The sequence below is a fragment of the Trachymyrmex septentrionalis genome, unplaced genomic scaffold, assembly GCF_001594115.1.
Source record: "Trachymyrmex septentrionalis isolate Tsep2-gDNA-1 unplaced genomic scaffold, Tsep1.0 scaffold27, whole genome shotgun sequence".
In the NCBI taxonomy this organism is placed as follows: domain Eukaryota; kingdom Metazoa; phylum Arthropoda; class Insecta; order Hymenoptera; family Formicidae; genus Trachymyrmex; species Trachymyrmex septentrionalis.
The window spans coordinates 163,902-181,021 of NW_017305430.1; positions in this window are offsets into that span (position 1 = coordinate 163,902).

Sequence of the window (17,120 nt, forward strand, 5' to 3'; positions counted from 1 at the left end):
TTTATATGATATGGATATAAGTAATAATCCTGTTTCCGCATGACTATTAAAACTTCAAATTTTTATTGATGCCCTTGTGATAGATATTGAGATCGATAAAACTACGAGAACCAAGGATGTAATAAATCTATAGACTCGCACTCAGGGGAACAAAGTTGAGAACGAAGACAATTTGCGCAATAAATTATTCATTCGCGCCTATTGTCAGAAGAGCCAATCCGGCTGCGTTGATGGCTTTAATGCATAGTCCATCGCGATCAACGCAAATTTAACGACATTCAAAATCGTGTACGTTTCCGGTGGCCGTTTTGGAAGTACAAGCTTTCGAGCAGCGCGGCGATCTGCATAAATTATGCAACCATTAACTTCGTACGTGGTCGCTCATTCAGCCTCGTTTCGTCGTACCGAAAATTTGAGAACCGTCGCAATTTCTAACTTTATCCATTTATACATTTGCGGTCGTCATCTGCATTTCACGCTTCAAATTTCATTATTCTGCTTACGGATATTGCATTTGGCGGAACTGCGAGTTCTGATACACGCGAGAAGCAAGGCACGAAGCTCAAAAACTTTATATTCTCTAATTACCTTAAATAGTACGATAAATTCAACTTGTCTAGGGAATTATAGGAAGAAATATATAGGAAAAAATGTTGCACGTTAAAACTTTTTTAAAGAAATGATATATTTGTCCGCGAATGTTCGATACACGGTGAAATAGTATCGACTATCGACGGCATTTAGTAGAGAGGCTCTATAAATAACTCGCAATGCCAAGCCATAATTTTCTACCGCGAGGCGAACCATAGCCGTTAATATCGACCGATAAAGCTCCCAATATGTATGCAATCAAGAAGAAGTCGATCGTTTCCAAACTATCGAAGAAGAATGTGACGGGGTGTGACAAGAAAATTGCTTTTAAACCACAGTCGCATCCGCAGCTACCTGTTGGAACTAACTGCACTTTTCTCGCCCTTGTCCCTCGGCTTCTTCGGTCATTTCTTACGGGATGTACTTGGATAAGATCGATTCCATATACCTCATGAACGAACTCCTTCCGATTATTGTCTATGTTTTCTCATTGAGTTCCCATAACTCTTTCCGTTAAAGTGGGATTTATTACTCTACTTTGAAATAAAAGGTTCGATTTAAGAGGAAACCAGTACAAAGAAATTAAAAATACTGAAACTATATATACAATATATTATAAATATACGATAATGGATCTAAAAGACGGTTTGTCAAGGACATATTTTTCTTACTAAAATAAATTGAAAGGTTTCATTAACTTTTTAATGTTTAAAGTATTTAATTTATTACATTATAAGGAAATGCCACAGTCAAGGCTAGATCTTACAATTAGTGTATAATAATATTTCTATATATTATAATATTTGAATACTTAATTAAATTTTTCATTTTTAAATACTTCAAACTGCGCGTCGTACACGGCCAGTCTTTAAAAACGCAATTCTAAATCAAAGCTGGAAATAGTAGTATTATAATATCATAAATTAAATTGATCGTCAATTTTAATAATAATGCTAACAAACATCTTAAAACATTTAAATTTTATAATTTAATTTAATTTTCTAGATAATTTTATTGATTTTTAATCCTTTTACATTCATCGATAAGTTAATTCATAAACGTAAATGTGATACAAAATTACACTCGCGTAATAATATCGCAAGTGGATCTATTAAATCGAGCGTATAAAAGATTTTTAGCTTAATATTCATCGATTACACGAGTACATTACTCATTGAATACGGAAGTAGGACAATAGTGATTTATCGAAGTTCGGAACTAATAATTTTTCGACATTCACCCGACAAAGTACATTCAGACAAGAAAACGTATTTTTCCTTCTTTCACATAAAAGATTAAAAAGTTCGAGAACAAATCGTTTTTCGAAGTCGATTAATATTTAATTATGTAATGTAAAGTTTCAATCTGCATCTATATAATGCAATTTCGTAACGCAACGAGCATGAGGAAGGACATGAATTTCTTGGCCATAGTAGGATCACATGTAGATGCAGCAAATTTACGTTCGACGTAGCATTGCGGCTTCATTTGCTTCTAATGTGGCACGATATCAGAGAAATGAAGCGCTTGCAGGTCGTCCGAATTAACCACACCACCAGGATTGAAACGCGCATCCGTCCTCGATACTCCATGAAATGTTTCCCTTTTCCGTGTATCATTATGCCAAGTTTCGTGTAACACAAGTTAACGCGTCGTCCCATTACATTTTGCTTGATTTCCAATTATTACTAAAGAAATACGGCTCTCTCATCGACATAGTTTCCTTCTTGATATTACATCAGTTAAAGGGGAAACATGAAAAGGAAAAAGAAAAAAAGAGATGTGAAAAAATGAAAGAGAGGATAAAATATAGACTAAAGAACGGTGCCGCGAGAAGTCACGAATTCAATGAGACGACACGCCTTTCCTTGATCCTGTGCGAAAAGTCGTCGAGTTCAGCGCGGTTAAGAGCGTCGTACCTTCCAATAAGCACTGCGACACTCTCTCTTGCTCCTTTTCAAGAGTCTCCGGAAGCTGGATATTACGATCTCCGTGCGATCGCGTTAAGAGGTCCGACTTCTGCTCGCATTGCCGCCTTGAAAAATCGACATTGCTGAACCCAGCATGAGCTCTATTGTTATTGGTATATTTGACATACGTAATACAATCTATACATAGAGAGGAAAGATTCTTTGTTCTTATGAACGGTCCGACAAGTAATCGTTTTGTCGCATCATGTATGAAGAGGAAAGATTGGAGAAAAGAATTTCGCAAATTGTATTTGCAAATCTCCATCAAGTTCTGATCTGACGATTTGTATTATTCCTCAAGAATTGTTTCCATTTTATATTGAATTTGACGAGCTTTCTTTTCTTCCAAGTAAAACTTTAAGTTAGAATTTTAAAAACAATAAATAGAAAGAAGTTATTTTATCACTCATTTTCTTAAACAGAATCGTAAAACGATCACGAACGGATTTAAGAATACTTGAATTGATGGAAAAATAAAGAATGAAAATGAAGCAGAGTGAAATTTGGAAAAATGTTTGAAGATTAGAAGATGCAAAAAATTTAAGAGATACTTATGATTTAATAAAGCTGACAATGAATCTCATAAAATAGATGAAAGGAAAAAATTTAAATGCTGAAATTGAAATATCTCTTCTTTTATTTTGTGGATCAATTCGACATTCTTTTTAGTGCAAAGTGCTTCTTCACAATTAATGTGACTGTTTTGAAAAGTTTCAAAATTAATTGTTGCTTTTTCGAGTCGTATATCATTTCAGGGGATTACGTGCACTTCGCATAAACTTCGCGTCACAAATCCGACATGGCACGCTACGCTAAGCAACAGAAACAAACGCCGTCGTATAAAGCGAGTACAAAAGGCATGAATAAATCACCGGGGCCGGGTTGGAAGTTTGCGGGTCGAAAGGAAACTTTTCATAGGGCGGTCGTCGATTCTAACGTGGAGGTAACTCACCGGGACAAATTCAAGGTACGCCGCGCTGGCGTACACAATTTTTACACAAACACGACCGTAATTCCTATCCGACCGCGCGCGCTTGTTCCTGGTAAATATATAGTGGCATTCGTGGAGGTGACTTCGTTCGCGAGTTTTCTTCCGATTCTACTTACGCTGAAGGTAACTGGAAAACGTTTCATCACACGAGAAATTGGCAGCCGCACGAAAATCGTGAGAACCTGAACCCATAAGGTCATCTAATGATACGTACTTAGATATGAGATACGTTGGCAGCGTATCCGGTTAACTTATAATTTTCTTTAGTACAGTAATTGCTAATGATTCTTAACTCTGAGTTCGATAAATACCAAAGTAAAAAACATAGCGTTTGCAATAATTTGATTCTACGTTGCATTTGAACAAAAAGAAACCATTGATGTTATATGTTTAGAGCCTGATTTTTCATTTTCTAGTTAACTTATAGTTATATTTATCATCCTTTAATGATATCTCTAATGTAAAAATTATATTTTTCTAACTATGATTAATCATTAAACCGGTTTTATAATAATAATTTTAAGACTTTGTTTTTCATTTTCGTATTAATTTATTAGACTATTCTTCTATCAGATTAATCTGATAATAATTGTATTTGCCTGGTAAAAATTATATTTTTTAAGTTATAATTAATTAATCACTAAACGGATGGATTGTAGTGAGTAATTTTTAAAGTTGCCACACTATAAAATCATCAATTTAGTAATTAACCATAATTAGAAAAATACAATTTTTACCAGGCATGTCCCATGTCTTGGAAACCTTTTGCTTTGTTATTCCTTGGAGCCCATAGGTTAGAATCCGTCCTATTATACTCGTGACTTGCGCATTTTTTTTCTTTGAAACACTACCTGGCTAAATAACGGTTTATATTTTTCCTCTTTTTTTTTAAATAGAAAATCAAATTTTAAATCTTAAGGCTAATTATGTGAAGAAAAATCTTAGTTCATGTTTTGATCGAGAAAAAAACTTCGTTACAAACGACTAATAATTTTCTGAACAAATTGACCAAATCAAATCTTGACCTAGCTACGTCCGTTATTTTACAAATAAAACAGACAATAAGCAGACAGGAGAAAAGTTTTGAATACGAGACGGTTCTGCGTAACAGTTTTGCACGGGTCGGTTTTCGAGCGAGAACTGCCATTTTTCACACGTAAACTGTAGGTACTACGAGTGAGAGAAATGTAGATACTTTGTAGATGGTACAGTTTTTATCCGAAAAAAATGGTGTTTCTTCGCGGCAAGCTGACCTCAAAAAATTGCATTTAAAACAGTTTTCGAAAAAAAAAAAATGTTTTGAAACTGCCTTTTTCTTTTCTATCCATGTTTTGCTCCAGATCGGGGACAGCGTCTCTCCTTTTAAAGGATCCTTATTCGATTTCCACGGGAGCGAATTTTTCCTAGCAAAGTTTACGCGGCGAATTACGCAAACGGAAACGTCAGCATACGTCAGAATCGAGCATACGAGTCGGTTAATTCGTGCGGGGATATCCAGTGGCGTTATAGGCGGATTGCTGAGGGCTTAGACCTTTTCCGAAAATGAATGCGGGCCCTTCGGTTCATTATAAATCATACGCTCGGTTACCCATCATGGCGGTAGAACCATTTTGGTAAGGATTTCTCTATAATGTGCGCTGCAGAAAGCCTTTTGAGTTACGCTCAGGAAACTAGGCCTTTCGCTCGTCTGCATTTTCTACGGCAGAACCGCCGTCGCCATTATCGCTGCGCTTGCTATTCCGACCGCAAGCTGGAAAGGACACTCGAAGCTCGGTACTCCCACTAAACGAATCTTTAGGCATAATTACCGCTAGACGAAAAATTCTAGGCGAATGCCGGGCACGTTGTCTGACCCAACTGACGGATGGTAAACGTGATTTTCATTCCGGAACACGACGATGCTGACGAAACGCGCCTTTTTTCGCACCGTAAGGGAACTTTTCATGCATGGAGCGTGCCGGATCATTAATTTGTCATACGCAATCACGACTGACGTCTGTAAAAAATAAACTATCCAGTTGCTGTATCCGTCAGAATATGCAAGAACACGGAAACGAAAATTATAAACGAGAAAACTTGTATGTCACGAATAATCTATTAACGTATGTGAAATATTTTCTGTCACTATCAAACGATATCAAGTAAGAGATTTTTGTTCCATGGAAAGAACGGTTTTGCTGAAATATCTAAAAATTTGACTAAACAAAAATATGAAAATAATTTGGTTGGATCATCAAAATAATTATGTAAAATCCTTAAGGACAAAAATTTTAATATACTTGTAACTAACTTGGACGATCTATATAATTATTTTGGTCTAAATAACATTATTTTCAAATATATCTAATACACTCTAAATTTCTTGCGGTGAAATCTCATTCTAAGGTCGGTATTCATAGTTGGATCTCATATTTGAGATCGTCTTAAGTACAGTTTTAAGATGTCGTGAACCAGTCAGAAAGCCGCATTAGCATCTTAAGACATTACTTAAGACAGTCTTAAAATAAGAATGGACTATGAAAATACCGCCCTAAGGAAAGTCAAAATACAACCACCCTTCACTTCTCGAAAAAAGACAATTTTTACTCTTTTTTAAGAAATGAAATATTTTCACTTTTTTTCAAAGGTGGTTGTATTTTCACTCTCTCGGGAGTGAGATTTTCACTGCAAGAAATTTAGAGTGTAACTTTTCTGTAGATATTTCGATGAAACAATTCCTTTCGTATAATTATGATATTTATCTTTTTTTTTAATAATCATTAAATTAAACATTATTTTCAACTCTTAAATTTTTTGTTCTAAAATAAATAACTTTTGTTCTAAATGTATCTGTTCGGCAAACGCGTACTCTGCCGTAACGCAATTGTAAGAAGCGATCGCTGTCAATAACAAATAGTTCTTATGGACAATATATATTGCACGCGCGTATACATGCGAGTAAAAGCATCGTAGAAGCTCATCCTTTTCCAGAAAGAAAGAGAACGGATCAATTCTACTCTGTTTGTTTTTGAACATGATGGGAATTTATGGCGAGGAGTACGCCCGACGCCAACCCTCTCGCGTAGCAGATGGTTACAGCACGACGCTGAGATAAGACCAAGACAAATTTTCCGTGGTGGTGGCAAGAAGAAAAAAAAGGGAAGGACGGAGAGACGAGGTGAAACGACACGAAAATTCGTCACGGAAAAGATCGATGTGGCGTAAACGCCATCGCGCAACGATGCTCTCGTTAGGAATCCACTTTCTTTATCCTCAGCGAAGAAAGTTTCGATTTTATCCGCTTGAGAAAATGTACTCCATAATAACGGTCTGATGACGACGTTTAATAATGTCAGACGAGCACGACGGTCTCAATCTTTCAATAAAGACATGTTACTATGCTGGAATAAAATTGTTAGAAAAACCGAACGCGGCTGATATTATTCTACATTTTTATTATTTAGATATGCGTTAAATAATCTCGGCTAACTTTCTCATAATCGATCATACTATTTATATACGAATAATTTATTGAAATCATGTGATTGACACTTCTCTTTGCAGACAATTATTACATTTTTTTAATAATGCTATAATAATAAGATAAATACATAAGATTATTAAAAATATGGAGAAATAAAAATAATAGGGAATTACATTATGGCAGATCTCTTAAGTAAAAGAGACTTTTTAATAATATATCTATAAATCAATTGGAATCAGTTTTTGAATGATTTACTATCTAGAACATTTTTAATATTATTATTTTTCAAAGTTACATGATATCTTTGAAAAATGCACTATTATTCAAAATCTTTTGCGCAGTTTCTATTATCATTTATCTTTTGTTCATAATAATATGATAGTATTTTACAGCGTTTACGCAACTGCACTTGAATAAATAAGTTTTTTTATAATTTTCTCAACAAGCAAAAAGACACATAAATATACATTTACGTACATAATTTATCTATACCTACGTAAATCTTTCTTACGCACGTCTTACTTTTCGAATCTATATATATATATATACGTATGTGTCTCATCGTCTCTCTCTTTCTCTCTCTTTCTCTGTTTCTCTCTCCGTGCGTACCACGAGTAAAATTTTCCGAATTCGTGAGATTCCTCGCGGTTGTATAGCGAAAGGCGCGCGTAAAGTATCTCAAGAGCAACATTCTTGCGCCCTTATCGTGGTCCTGACTGATTATTTCAGCCCTCAAGCGTCAACCTCAACTATGCGGTGTCAAATCCGACGATCGGAAGCGACGAAAAGATCGCGCTCCGGGTAGGAGGGATAATTTTTCGGAATGATTTCTCTCCGCGTCGGTATCGACGAGATAACTCGGTGGCGCGCGTTTCCATTAGCATCGGTTAAAAGTGCTTTCCATTAGCAGCGCCGTCGGACCACGTCGAACAAAAGGGTTTGGATACCAAAGGCGGGCGTGCGCGATGGCGAACTGCTGAAATGAGGACGATGAGAGAAGGGCGTTGGAGGATTGGTGGTCGTCGAGGTCGGGGGGCGAAAGGACCGGCAGATAATGGGTCTTGCTGCGGGCTCTCGGCCTAGGCGTGTATCTACTCAAAATAATATCGCGAGACGATGGGCCGTCATCAATCACGCTGCGTAATGAAAAGCCCAGTCGGCGTTAAGGGTGTGTACACGTGCGCGGGGGTTGCTGAAGCAATGCGCAACTACGGTATATACAGCATCACAGTGCCGAAGAACAAAGCTGTTAGGCTGATATTACATTTGTCATACGGCAAATTTTTTAAACATATTAATTAACTGCAGGATAGAGAGGTTCTCGAATCTCTATCCTATAGCCAATCGACAGGCTTAAAAAATTTGTCATACGACGACAAAAACGGACAAATGTAATTTGGCCTTCATCGGATTGTTCGATCTTGATCTTCATATTACTTTTTAATCATCGTGCGGAAACTTAGTTTTTTTTCTTTTACGTGGAGAAATGCATTACTCCTATACTTGGTTAACGCGCTATTTCATACGTTATTATTATAATCAAAACACCTGCTACGAATCCAATACTAATCCCAGTATTGTAGCTCTTCGGTCACGATTCACTCAGAGTTGCGATCACTTTGCGTAGTAGCAATATGTGGCCTGTCCGTAGTTAATTACTGCATGGTTAAGCAATAATTCATGATCCATGTACTCTATTATTGTTCCTATGTTCCTGTATACAGCCATGCTCTTAAAGAAAGAGATGTTGCCGAGGATTAATCTTTGTCCTTCTTAGTTGAAATGGTTTAATTAGAACAGTGGACTGTTCTCTGTTGAGATGGATAGATAGATAGATAGAGAGAGAAAGGGAGGGAACGAGAGGTCGATGAAACAGGAGCTGGATGAACGTTTCCGGTTCTCCACTTCTCAGACAGGTTGCGCACTGTATATGACCTATCCTGCATAGCGAACAGTTTAGCCCGCAGTGACCCGTAAAGTGATCTGCTAGAATCTTAGCTGCGTTAGAGAGAGATAGATATGTAGATAGATAAAGAGAGTTCCTGCTGGCGATGCAACCTCTCTGCAATAGAACTTGTGATTAGCTAGTTACATAGAGAAGCTCGTCTGATAGGCATTTTACCGCGATGCGAAAGCCTACTTACCAGAAATGCACTTGTGATATGTCGATCAATCACTTCCAAAGTTATCTTGTATGAGACTGGCAAAATGAACAGCTCAAGGGTCTAGATCTTATCAAACTTGCAATACTATTCCGGATATCGATCTTCTAATCATCTTTGGTCTAATTTCCAAAGGGCAATTCTCAAAAGTTGACACAACATATATTGATACTAATTATTATCATAACTCTTTTTTACACATTTCTTATAGAAATTTGATACTGGAAAGTGATTAATTATCATTTTGTATTAAAACTATTAAATTATTTTTCAATATTTTTTATACTCAAGATAATTTTCAGCATTAAATAGGTAAAAGATTTTAATTATTTTATATATTATTTTATTATTAATTAATTTATATTTATTATTATTAATAAAAACGTATATTGTGTGTACACAATTTCTTATTCGCGTATACATATTTTTATTCTTGGAATTCTTTAAAAAAAAAGATTCAGCACATTTACCACATTTTCATTTTTATGGAATAAGTCTTTCAACTGCGCGTTATAGCTTAAACCGTTCGAAAGGGAACAAAGTTTCAACAGCTAATAAAGATACGTTGTTCTTGAGTTACAAACGCAATTTCTGCGTGCACATAATCGCCGATTTATATCAGAGAAATGGCCAAGGGGGACGAATTTCGCACAACGCGCGTTTTAAACGTCACCTCGTAAAACGGAACTTTCGCAGTTTTTTACAAGACAGTAAAAATATGCGGACAAAGTTATTAAAGTCACTGAGCTTACCTTTTCCTTGTAAACGCGACAAATCCCCAAGCCCCAAATACGTCTACTTAAAATTGTACAAGAAAATATATAGTGGTACTCTGGGGGTTTTAACACGACTCGTCAACTACCTATGTATTTTTGTGTCGCATTTTTATTTACTTCGATATTTCAACTTAATCGACTGTGACTGCATAATATTTAATGAGAATTGAGACGGTAAAAATCACGAATCTAGCTTATTCAAACTACTGGACAACTGCTTTATATAGTGACGTTGTAAAACACGCCAAAAGCAAACACGATAATCTACATCGTTTCTTTTCCAATTATATAATCTTAAATGTCGTGCGGAGTAATTTAGAATGCTAAAAATAAAAATATTCAAAGTATTTTGTTATTTACGCGATATGACATACGGAATGGATGATTTTACCGTAATATCTCTAAAAATTTAGCTAGATACATATCTGAAAATAATTTTATTGAATCATTAAAATAATTATACAATACGCTCATCATGCTTGAGTTTCTTGTGTAATTATTTCGATGATCCAACAAAATTATCTTCAGATTTGTATACAAATTTTTATATACTTTAGTAAATTCGTTCTTTCCTTCCATTCTATATAAATCAGATTTCTTCTAGAATTGGAACTAAAATTGTGTAACATCAATGAAATTAGAAAACTATTTTGATTTGATGAAATCAGAATTAATAAAATAAAATTAGAATTAACAAAATAATTTTAACAGTAATTCTTTATTGTAATTTTGTATGTATCTGTTTTAAGGCGAATCTTATAGCATTGTTCAGAAAATCTAACGAATAATTTAATTGTAATTCAAATCTGCAAATAACCGCTTTTGCCAATATGCTGCTATTACATGAACAAACACGTACGCGCACTGTAGTCAGATAGACAGAAATGATCTCGCGAAATCGGATAGAACTGCAGCACGTGGATCTATACGCTTTAGCATTAGCAAACATAGCACTGTGCTGTAGCATGTATCGTAAAGCGACCGCGCGTTCACATGATTAGAGTGCTTTTGTTTCAATTTCATAGCTCGCGAGGTAATAGCGACGCGAATTTGCGATCTATGTAGAGGACGCGTTTAATTAGCGGTCGCACTGTTGTACGCGAGGACGAAGAATGGAGCCACTATGAAATTAGAGACACCAGAAGCGACAATTGCTACGATAACGCAGTCACGTCGATTTATTCCAGAGGCGACGAGAGAACACCTCTTACGTTCGATGACTATACTCAGCAGACAATGGCTAATTAGGAACAAGTAGCACTCGAAAACGCATCGATTTGCTGGATGTCGCGAATTGACGGAAGGGCGATTAGCATGCCGAAAACGCAGTGTTTACGCAAGCTCGTATTGTTCGTAAACCGTGAGATTGCGCGGAGAAGTAACGGTGGTAATCCGCTCTTCACTGATTATGTGTTTCAGTAATTGGCAGTAATTTCTCAGACTAACTAGGCTTTATTTTCATCGCTGTTCAGCAAGTTAAAAAGTTTCTCGAAGAGTAGATGTATGGTGTCTAGGAAAATAGGGTGTTTCCGTTGTAAATATTTGTGCGAGTGAAAAGACGATATCGATATAAAATGGATAATTAAAAATTAATAAGATGCTCACAATTTGTGATTGCGTTTTGCTGAGATTTTTTAAGAATAGCTGAAGATAAACTGAGAGTTTTTTGACACAAATATATATTTATTTGTATACACAAATGTCTATTTATTTGTTATCAAACTATTATAATGTAAGTAAATAACAATTTATATATTTTTGTTTTAGCAATAAATATATACATAATTGTACACCAAAAATAATTACAAATGATAGTTAAATTATAGTCATTGCAACTATTTGCTGGTAATAACTATAAATTATAATTATTACCATCAAATGATTACAATTAATAAAATTCAACTATAATTTGTAATTATTTTTGATGATACTATTATATGTACATATTTGCTGATAGAACAATTATTATTATTGTTAACATTACAACCATAACCCATAATTATGGTAACGTGTGTAATTAAGATATACGAGTAAGTACGATAATATAAGTACGATATGTAATTTAGTCATAAATACCAAATACTTTTCTCTTAAGTTCTTCCGCACGCAATTAAATGTCACGATGTAGAAAAGTTAATAATTTTTGCATGTCCAACCAAATACAGATAGTAAATAAAATACAAGACAAAATATCTACAGCAAAGTAAAATAATATTTGAAGGTCGCGTTGCGTTCAAAAGATTAATCATAGGAATTTCATAGAAATTGAGACCCTTTCAAATTATGTAAGTTACTTTATATAATACTGGATAGTTTCGGAAGCCTTCCTTGCTGCAAAGTTTATCTCACTCGTGCAATCTCGAGCTTTATTTCGTGACTATCTCTCTAAACGATAACTGAAAAGTCGAATAAATTTTCAACAAATATTCGCAATCAGGCAATGATATCACTTAAAACTCAATTACTGAATTGCTTACCGCAGATTGCTAAACAAATCGGCGCGGTGGCGATAGCTTTTCAAAAAGTCATCAAACGGAAAAGCGGCGCGGTAGAAACGGCACGATTCAGAATTTGATTAAACTAACATGACTCCGCTGATGAGTTTAAGTTCGAACTCGGCGATCGCGGTATTTTCTCATAGGTCGCTCGAACGTCGTAATTAGTGGTAATTACCATCGGAGTGGACACAGCAGTTCAGTATTTCATTATCGATAATAGTCATCCCGTTTTACGACGTCGAAACGGTGCTGGCGCGAGGCTGAAAATGGGGTCGGCGAGTGAGCCGGTCAACGCGCGAGAGGGCGAAAAGTCAATCAGAAATCGGGTGTTGAGGGCCAACTCGGGGTGGGAGCCAGGGGGAAGAGAAGTTGGTCGGTGGAAATGGCGGATTAACCCGAATAATCTGTGGAATAGGCGAGAAGAGGAAAACTGGGAGAGTGCATGTCGCGTGCGCGTGTATACGTGCGAATGTGTGCGATTGTAGAGAGTGGGAGAGAAAGGATGGGAAATGTATGAAACGGGAGAGAAATGACGGAAAAAGGGATGGCGGGAATACATGGAACGATAGCCTTGGACCGAGCTGAACGAGTTCAGAACGCCTTGCACGTGACGCCCGTACAATCCGCTAATTGAAGGAAAGCAATTAAAAATGTTTAATCGAACGTTCGTTTATGGCGGACGGTACGGGAGGGAGATATCCAATCGCAATGCCGTCAATTTCTATCAGCGCCGCGTGGTGTTGTCCGACTTATGGATTATAGTCTTCTCGTTTTGCTTCTAATAACGTAAGCTTATCGATCAAACATATTGATATCGATGCATCGATGTGTATTGTTATGCCATATTGCATAGCGTTGTTGCGTGAGATTATTATCCCTCTTTTCCCCTTTCATACTCACACATACACACATAGATATGCATACATTTCGTAATTCCACACAGTATGGACAAATTGAAAGAGATTTTACGGAGAAATGTGTACCTATGATTTCTATTGACGAAATAAAAGCGGAAATACAGCAAGATATCCCTGTCACATGCAATATATTCAACTGCTCCCAGCTGGAATAATCGAATGATTCGAATGAATTCATCATTCGGTCCTGATTACCCAAACATTAATTACATAGAATTTAATCAATCCTTTTTGATCACAAGATAAAATAAGTCCGTTTAGTTTTATGTCTTTATAATTATATAAGAAAACAAATAGAAGAATAATATACTTCTTTCTTTATTAGGTTTTTTTCTTTCTTTAGTAGAAGATAAAATTCCACTGGTATCAAATCTTATTTCTTTTATCAAAATTTTATCAAATAAACAAATTTATCAAAAAATTATTTATAAAGTTAATACAAAACTGATAAGTCTCTTTTTTAAGTAAATATGAATAATTTAATTAGTTCTCTCTCTCTCTCTCTCTCTCTCTCTCTCTCTCTCTCTCTCTCTCTCTCTCTCTTTGATCAAGCTGTAATAAATCTATTTAATTTTTTGTCTTGCATATTATATAAGTAAGAATACAAATGAAAAAATATACTATTTTCTTTATTAGATAAAAGATAAAATGCAGCTCGTAATATAAAATCTAATTTTTTTCGTGCTAAATTTAACATAATTAACATAGTTATCAGAAAATTATTCATAAAGCTAGCAGAAAACTTTGGTGAGTCTCCTTTCTAATAAATATGAATAATTAATAAACTGTACTGTTTCCATTTCCAAACTTTAAAACTTTCGCTAATAAATTCTAATAAAAGAAAATATTGTCGTACATTATATTTATTATTTCATTATAGTTCTTAGTAATGTATAAAATTCAGATTATAAAAAACATCTATTGATAAAATTTTTTTCGCATAAGCTTATATAATGGCATTAATTTTTTGTCATAGCTAAACATGACTTTGCGTTTAATATGAAACTCCCATTTGTCTACGTTAAGAGCACTTTTTTAAGATGACCTCTCTTTATCTATTCTATTACATCGAAGTAAATTAAATTGATCATCTTGCCCTAATATTTAAATTTCTACACATCAATTGTTATTTCTAATAACATGGAGTCATTTAAAAAATACGTATTAGCTGTAGTTTCATACCACAATGCCAGTAGATTATTTTTATTGCAAAGATTTAAAATTTCTTAAAATGTAATTTTCATAAAACTTCTCATCTTCATGTGTATTCTTACTACACTTTATAGGCTATTAAGTTTTATAATGCAGAATTAAAGTCGTTATATGTATTTAGCACGATGTAAGAAGCTTATAGGATATTAAAAACGAAATAAGATGTTAGAATATCATCTTCTCTCCCCTGTCTTGTCAACACGTGGAGTGGTGCATTTTCCATTTCCTGCGAGTTTGCGTACTCTCGTGCCATTTCCGTGAGTTTCATCTTTTTCTTGAAGGAAAACATCATGACTTCATAACGAGCTGGCAAGATGCCGCTCTTTACGCAGTCGGAGCACACTGGCAACGTAACTTAATTATGTGCTATATTGCGAGACTTTTGATGGAATAGCTAGGCAGAGTTCTTCGCTTGGAAAATCATAAATATTTTCATTGGACTATTTCCCGGTTTACCATAAAAGAAGATAGAACTGAGATCGCAATTCGTCGTCATTGACGATAAGGATAGAAAACGCGGAGCTGCTTATGATAGAACGATTACATAGAAATAAGAGGCTCTTCTTCATGCATTCCACGAAGCGTTATGTCCCATTTTATGTCCTTCGTTTTAATGACCACGTGCTACACTGTATAATGCAAATATCTTTTTTTAAACATGCATGTACGTTGTACTGATATTAAAATATGAATAACGTTGTAAAAATTTAAACACTGGTCATTTTACGTAGCTCAAAACGGCAATAAATGTAATCAGTTTTTTAAATGCATCTTTTAATGTTTTCGGTTTGGTAATGTAAAATTAAATTTTCACGCAATTATGCGTTTATATAATAAACATATATTATGTGTTATATAAAATATCCTTAATCCTTATTTAATTTTAATTTTACAATGGTACATATTTATTAATATAGAACAAATATATACATATATAAGCGTAATAAATTATCCATTTTTTAATTTATTCTCCTGTTTCTAAATTTCATTAAAATTAATATAAAACTGATTAGTTTTTGTTATCGTATATATATTTTCATAAATATATCTTGCTATTAACAATAATTTTAACTAATTCTAATTAACCTTCCATCTACAGTTTGAATCTTTTTGGTAACTAACAAAATTTTATTCTCAAATTTCTTTAGTTTTATAAATTTCAATTTAAATTTCATCATTTAAGTTAAAAACTATTTGTGATATAATGTGATAGAGATTGAAAGGTAAATTTTTCGGATCTTTGAAAGCTTCAAATAATAAAAATACTTGAGTTGGACAAAAAAAGATCCAGATTGCAGACAAAGGGTTAAAATTTCCTAAGTATATGGATTATGTATTTATTTCAGAGTTACGTAAATGTAATTTTTTACAACTCAATTTTTTAACATTCTGTTAATTACCTAATGAGTTAATAAAAAGAGAACCTTCATTATCTTTAGAAGCAGTTCATCGCGTTTTTACATAATTCGGTTTAACTGAGTTTTATGTAACTGAGTTATATAAAAGCGCGATGAACTGTGTCCCAGAAACGACGACGAATCTTCTCTCTTCGTACCGTCGTTAATAACCTTTGACCCAATGTGTAATTAACAGCGTGTTATGCCTTAACATTAAGGAGAATCTGAGCTGCGCTGTGAGAGAACGCTTGTCGTACGAACCTCAGGCAGTTGTTCGCATTGTCTGTATTGTTCAGGAAAACAATACTGGTAGAGACGAATGGACCGCGGGCGTTGTACGACGACCTGTGTGTAGAAACTGTCGGTACGATGTGGAATCCGGTGACCACTCTTGTTTCCCGGATTTTGAATCTCATGCCGAGAGTTCGAGATGGTAGGTAATCGCCTAGTTCATACAGCTCAGCGAGCTTGCAAAGGAAGTTTAATGACATGATGAATTCGTAACCTAATTCATTAGAGTGTAAGCATCAAATGAATTCGATGCAATAACGCATTTAACCTTCAAGAAAACATAAATGGGACGGTCTACAGGTGAATAAAAGCATTTTATAAAGCAGAGTTGGCTAATCTTTTTGTCTGGTGTATCATTATAGAAGTTCAAAATCTCTAATGTTGCCACTCCGCTACCAAATTAAGCAAAAACAGATTAATCTTACTGGTATTTTCTTTTTTTTGCTTTTTTTATTTTAAAAGCAAAATAACTTTTATCTAAAGCTTTCTTTTATTGTTTATTTCTTTTATTGTATATTATTTTATGTTCGTTTTAAAGTAAATTGTAAATTAAAGTAAGCCAAGTATTTTGATCAGAAGTGTTGCATGTATTTGATTTATTTTCACGCTTAAAGCATTATTCTATCCTTTTTCTTTGATTGACTATCAGATAAAATTCCCTAAAGAATTATCCGATAGTTACCCAAGCAAGTTATGTTGTGACATTAAAATGATGTCAAAGAAGTTCAAATTAATTACTAAAGTCTTATCTACAACAGTCGTACAGTCTGTGTTGCAAGTCGCAAGCTTGTTGAGACATTATTATAATATCAATATTACAATTGATATTTCAGATTGGTTGTCACAATAAGC